The 5,000-nt window shown below is 49.9% G+C and overlaps 8 non-coding genes across 8 annotated transcripts; 3 read left to right on the top strand and 5 right to left on the bottom strand.

Moving 5' to 3' along the window:
• Positions 1–152: 152 nt before the first annotated feature.
• TRNAN-GUU (transfer RNA asparagine (anticodon GUU)) lies at positions 153–226 on the bottom strand. The gene has a single exon. It is a non-coding gene; the product is annotated as a tRNA-Asn (tRNA).
• Positions 227–1,380: 1,154 nt separating this feature from the next.
• Positions 1,381–1,451, top strand: TRNAG-GCC (transfer RNA glycine (anticodon GCC)). Its single transcript has one exon. It is a non-coding gene; the product is annotated as a tRNA-Gly (tRNA).
• A 71-nt stretch (positions 1,452–1,522) lies between these two features.
• Positions 1,523–1,594, bottom strand: TRNAW-CCA (transfer RNA tryptophan (anticodon CCA)). The gene has a single exon. It is a non-coding gene; the product is annotated as a tRNA-Trp (tRNA).
• A 1,471-nt stretch (positions 1,595–3,065) lies between these two features.
• Positions 3,066–3,136, top strand: TRNAG-GCC (transfer RNA glycine (anticodon GCC)). Its single transcript has one exon. It is a non-coding gene; the product is annotated as a tRNA-Gly (tRNA).
• A 71-nt stretch (positions 3,137–3,207) lies between these two features.
• TRNAW-CCA (transfer RNA tryptophan (anticodon CCA)) lies at positions 3,208–3,279 on the bottom strand. Its single transcript has one exon. It is a non-coding gene; the product is annotated as a tRNA-Trp (tRNA).
• Positions 3,280–3,522: 243 nt separating this feature from the next.
• On the bottom strand, positions 3,523–3,596 carry TRNAN-GUU (transfer RNA asparagine (anticodon GUU)). The gene has a single exon. It is a non-coding gene; the product is annotated as a tRNA-Asn (tRNA).
• A 1,154-nt stretch (positions 3,597–4,750) lies between these two features.
• On the top strand, positions 4,751–4,821 carry TRNAG-GCC (transfer RNA glycine (anticodon GCC)). Its single transcript has one exon. It is a non-coding gene; the product is annotated as a tRNA-Gly (tRNA).
• Positions 4,822–4,892: 71 nt separating this feature from the next.
• On the bottom strand, positions 4,893–4,964 carry TRNAW-CCA (transfer RNA tryptophan (anticodon CCA)). The gene has a single exon. It is a non-coding gene; the product is annotated as a tRNA-Trp (tRNA).
• Positions 4,965–5,000: the final 36 nt, after the last annotated feature.

Below are 5,000 nucleotides of genomic sequence, written 5' to 3' on the forward strand. Positions count from 1 at the left end.
TTTTTGTTTTCCATCCTATTGATGAAATTGAGTGCAGGTGCAGAGAGAACGCAGAGGATTGAAATGTTCAGGGAAAGGGTCTCACGCAGGAGCTCTAGACCAAAGGCACATTACTATGATTTATTAAAGTACTTCATGCATGCAAAAGGAAACGTCCCTGGGTGGGCTTGAACCACCAACCTTTCGGTTAACAGCCGAACACGCTAACCGATTGCGCCACAGAGACTAGTGACAAAAGCACATCTCCTGAGACTCAACATATATCTTTATGTGTGTGCGCCTGCCTTGAGCTTGTGTTATATAAGGCGTCTTTATCCTACGCAGCATTTGCCATTTGCTTAGTGTCTTGTCACTGTTGGGTGTTATGATGCGCAGACTACTATCTAATGGTGTTAGGGCCAGTATTACAACCAGTCCCAGTGTATGAGATACATGTATGACTTTTCTGTGGCCTTCTTAGCGTAGCTATCTGCTCCTCTGGTGGTGTTCTACCAGCCTGTCAGGCGTGTGTCTTGCCCATCCAATCTTCACTGTGGCATGTTAGACTTGTCTTCTCTGTGAGCGGAGTCTCCTTCCCAGAGCAGGTGCTTTCTCTGAACTCTTGCTTTGTAAGACTGCTGGGCAAGGCCCTCCCTAGCCCCTCACTCAGATAGATACATTTACCTGCAGAGCTCAGCTTTGGAGAAAGAGAGGGGGCAGAGAGCGCAAAGGGGAAGGCCCAAGGTGCACACCTTATTTTACATAAAAGCTCGGGCTCTTGGGAGGACAGGGACATGAGGGTTCTCAGGGAAAGCCATCACATTAGTATTGATGGCTGGGCCTTGAAACACAACAATCCCGGAATGGCCAGGCACAAAATGCCTGTGCAATAGGCCTGACCATAGGCTTCTGGAGGTCTTGCTCTCCAGAGGCCCCAGTGGTCTAAGCCCGACCAGGGCTGTGCCCGACCAGGGCTGTAGGCCGCGTTGGGAGCGCGTTAGGGACGCAGGGCGCAGAACTCTGCCCGTTTCACCCCAGCATTTCGGGGAGGACAGGGAATTTGGCAAAGACAGTGGGAAGGATTTTTAAGGAGGAGAGTTCAGTGACATGATCTGAAACACAATAGTGCTGGTGATCTGGAGGCTGCCTTCTATGAGCCACTTCTGTCGGGAGCAGCCTGCCATCATGCCCTGATAACTACAACACTAGTCCCAAGCCAGTGACCTCAGCAAATGCAAAAACATTCATACTTATAGTCTCCTGCATCTGATTCTTGCCATCATGTGAAACGTTGGCATTCCAATGTCTGTTGCACACACTTTGTTCATAGGTGTGCAATTTGAGTGCGTGCGCCTCATCACTGTCTAGGACAGAGCTCTGTCTCTAAGCTACACATGTGAAGCATTGGTGGTTCAGTGGTAGAATTCTCGCCTGCCACGTGGGAGGCCCGGGTTCGATTCCCGGCCAATGCAAGGCTGTGTTCTTTTGACTTTGCTTTCTAAATCAAATATGGGAACTCAGTGGGGCATAAAATGGGAAACAGTGACCCCGACGTGATTTGAACACGCAACCTTCTGATCTGGAGTCAGACGCGCTACCGTTGCGCCACGAGGTCCTTGCTTTTGGAGTCACATCAGCAAATGTTGTGAGCCTTTTCATTTTTGCCCACCTCCTTATCTGCCTAGGGTTGTATTACAAGGTTTGGCTTTTTGTTTTCCATCCTATTGATGAAATTGAGTGCAGGTGCAGAGAGAACGCAGAGGATTGAAATGTTCAGGGAAAGGGTCTCACGCAGGAGCTCTAGACCAAAGGCACATTACTATGATTTATTTAAGTACTTCATGCATGCAAAAGGAAACGTCCCTGGGTGTGCTTGAACCACCAACTTTTCGGTTAACAGTCGAACGCGCTAACCGATTGCGCCACAAAGACTAGTGACAAAAGCACATCTCCTGAGACTCAACATATATCTTTATGTGTGCGCGCCTGCCTTGAGCTTGTGTTATATAAGGCGTCTTTATCCTACGCAGCATTTGCCATTTGCTTAGTGTCTTGTCACTGTTGGGTGTTATGATGCGCAGACTACTATCTAATGGTGTTAGGGCCAGTATTACAACCAGTCCCAGTGTATGAGATACATGTATGACTTTTCTGTGGCCTTCTTAGCGTAGCTATCTGCTCCTCTGGTGGTGTTCTACCAGCCTGTCAGGCGTGTGTCTTGCCCATCCAATCTTCACTGTGGCATGTTAGACTTGTCTTCTCTGTGAGCGGAGTCTCCTTCCCAGAGCAGGTGCTTTCTCTGAACTCTTGCTTTGTAAGACTGCTGGGCAAGGCCCTCCCTAGCCCCTCACTCAGATAGATACATTTACCTGCAGAGCTCAGCTTTGGAGAAAGAGAGGGGGCAGAGAGCGCAAAGGGGAAGGCCCAAGGTGCACACCTTATTTTACATAAAAGCTCGGGCTCTTGGGAGGACAGGGACATGAGGGTTCTCAGGGAAAGCCATCACATTAGTATTGATGGCTGGGCCTTGAAACACAACAATCCCGGAATGGCCAGGCACAAAATGCCTGTGCAATAGGCCTGACCATAGGCTTCTGGAGGTCTTGCTCTCCAGAGGCCCCAGTGGTCTAAGCCCGACCAGGGCTGTGCCCGACCAGGGCTGTAGGCCGCGTTGGGAGCGCGTTAGGGACGCAGGGCGCAGAACTCTGCCCGTTTCACCCCAGCATTTCGGGGAGGACAGGGAATTTGGCAAAGACAGTGGGAAGGATTTTTAAGGAGGAGAGTTCAGTGACATGATCTGAAACACAATAGTGCTGGTGATCTGGAGGCTGCCTTCTATGAGCCACTTCTGTCGGGAGCAGCCTGCCATCATGCCCTGATAACCACAACACTAGTCCCAAGCCAGTGACCTCAGCAAATGCAAAAACATTCATACTTATAGTCTCCTGCATCTGATTCTTGCCATCATGTGAAACGTTGGCATTCCAATGTCTGTTGCACACACTTTGTTCATAGGTGTGCAATTTGAGTGCGTGCGCCTCATCACTGTCTTGGACAGAGCTCTGTCTCTAAGCTACACATGTGAAGCATTGGTGGTTCAGTGGTAGAATTCTCGCCTGCCACGCGGGAGGCCCGGGTTCGATTCCCGGCCAATGCAAGGCTGTGTTCTTTTGACTTTGCTTTCTAAATCAAATATGGGAACTCAGTGGGGCATAAAATGGGAAACAGTGACCCCGACGTGATTTGAACACGCAACCTTCTGATCTGGAGTCAGACGCGCTACCGTTGCGCCACGAGGTCCTTGCTTTTGGAGTCACATCAGCAAATGTTGTGAGCCTTTTCATTTTTGCCCACCTCCTTATATGCCTAGGGTTGTATTACAAGGTTCGGCTTTTTGTTTTCCATCCTATTGATGAAATTGAGTGCAGGTGCAGAGAGAACGCAGAGGATTGAAATGTTCAGGGAAAGGGTCTCACGCAGGAGCTCTAGACCAAAGGCACATTACTATGATTTATTAAAGTGCTTCATGCATGCAAAAGGAAACGTCCCTGGGTGGGCTTGAACCACCAACCTTTCGGTTAACAGCCGAACGCGCTAACCGATTGCGCCAAAGAGACTAGAGACAAAAGCACATCTCCTGAGACTCAACATATATCTTTATGTGTGCGCGCCTGCCTTGAGCTTGTGTTATATAAGGCATCTTTATCCTACGCAGCATTTGCCATTTGCTTAGTGTCTTGTCACTGTTGGGTGTTATGATGCGCAGACTACTGTCTAATGGTGTTAGGGCCAGTATTACAACCAGTCCCAGTGTATGAGATACATGTATGACTTTTCTGTGGCCTTCTTAGCGTAGCTATCTGCTCCTCTGGTGGTGTTCTACCAGCCTGTCAGGCGTGTGTCTTGCCCATCCAATCTTCACTGTGGCATGTTAGACTTGTCTTCTCTGTGAGCGGAGTCTCCTTCCCAGAGCAGGTGCTTTCTCTGAACTCTTGCTTTGTAAGACTGCTGGGCAAGGCCCTCCCTAGCCCCTCACTCAGATAGATACATTTACCTGCAGAGCTCAGCTTTGGAGAAAGAGAGGGGGCAGAGAGCGCAAAGGGGAAGGCCCAAGGTGCACACCTTATTTTACATAAAAGCTCGGGCTCTTGGGAGGACAGGGACATGAGGGTTCTCAGGGAAAGCCATCACATTAGTATTGATGGCTGGGCCTTGAAACACAACAATCCCGGAATGGCCAGGCACAAAATGCCTGTGCAATAGGCCTGACCATAGGCTTCTGGAGGTCTTGCTCTCCAGAGGCCCCAGTGGTCTAAGCCCGACCAGGGCTGTGCCCGACCAGGGCTGTAGGCCGCGTTGGGAGCGCGTTAGGGACGCAGGGCGCAGAACTCTGCCCGTTTCACCCCAGCATTTCGGGGAGGACAGGGAATTTGGCAAAGACAGTGGGAAGGATTTTTAAGGAGGAGAGTTCAGTGACATGATCTGAAACACAATAGTGCTGGTGATCTGGAGGCTGCCTTCTATGAGCCACTTCTGTCGGGAGCAGCCTGCCATCATGCCCTGATAACCACAACACTAGTCCCAAGCCAGTGACCTCAGCAAATGCAAAAACATTCATACTTATAGTCTCCTGCATCTGATTCTTGCCATCATGTGAAACGTTGGCATTCCAATGTCTGTTGCACACACTTTGTTCATAGGTGTGCAATTTGAGTGCGTGCGCCTCATCACTGTCTTGGACAGAGCTCTGTCTCTAAGCTACACATGTGAAGCATTGGTGGTTCAGTGGTAGAATTCTCGCCTGCCACGTGGGAGGCCCGGGTTCGATTCCCGGCCAATGCAAGGCTGTGTTCTTTTGACTTTGCTTTCTAAATCAAATATGGGAACTCAGTGGGGCATAGAATGGGAAACAGTGACCCCGATGTGATTTGAACACGCAACCTTCTGATCTGGAGTCAGACGCGCTACCGTTGCGCCACGAGGTCCTTGCTTTTGGAGTCACATCAGCAAATGTTGTGAGC

This window comes from Triturus cristatus, chromosome 4_2 (genome assembly GCF_964204655.1).
Source record: "Triturus cristatus chromosome 4_2, aTriCri1.1, whole genome shotgun sequence".
Taxonomy (NCBI): domain Eukaryota; kingdom Metazoa; phylum Chordata; class Amphibia; order Caudata; family Salamandridae; genus Triturus; species Triturus cristatus.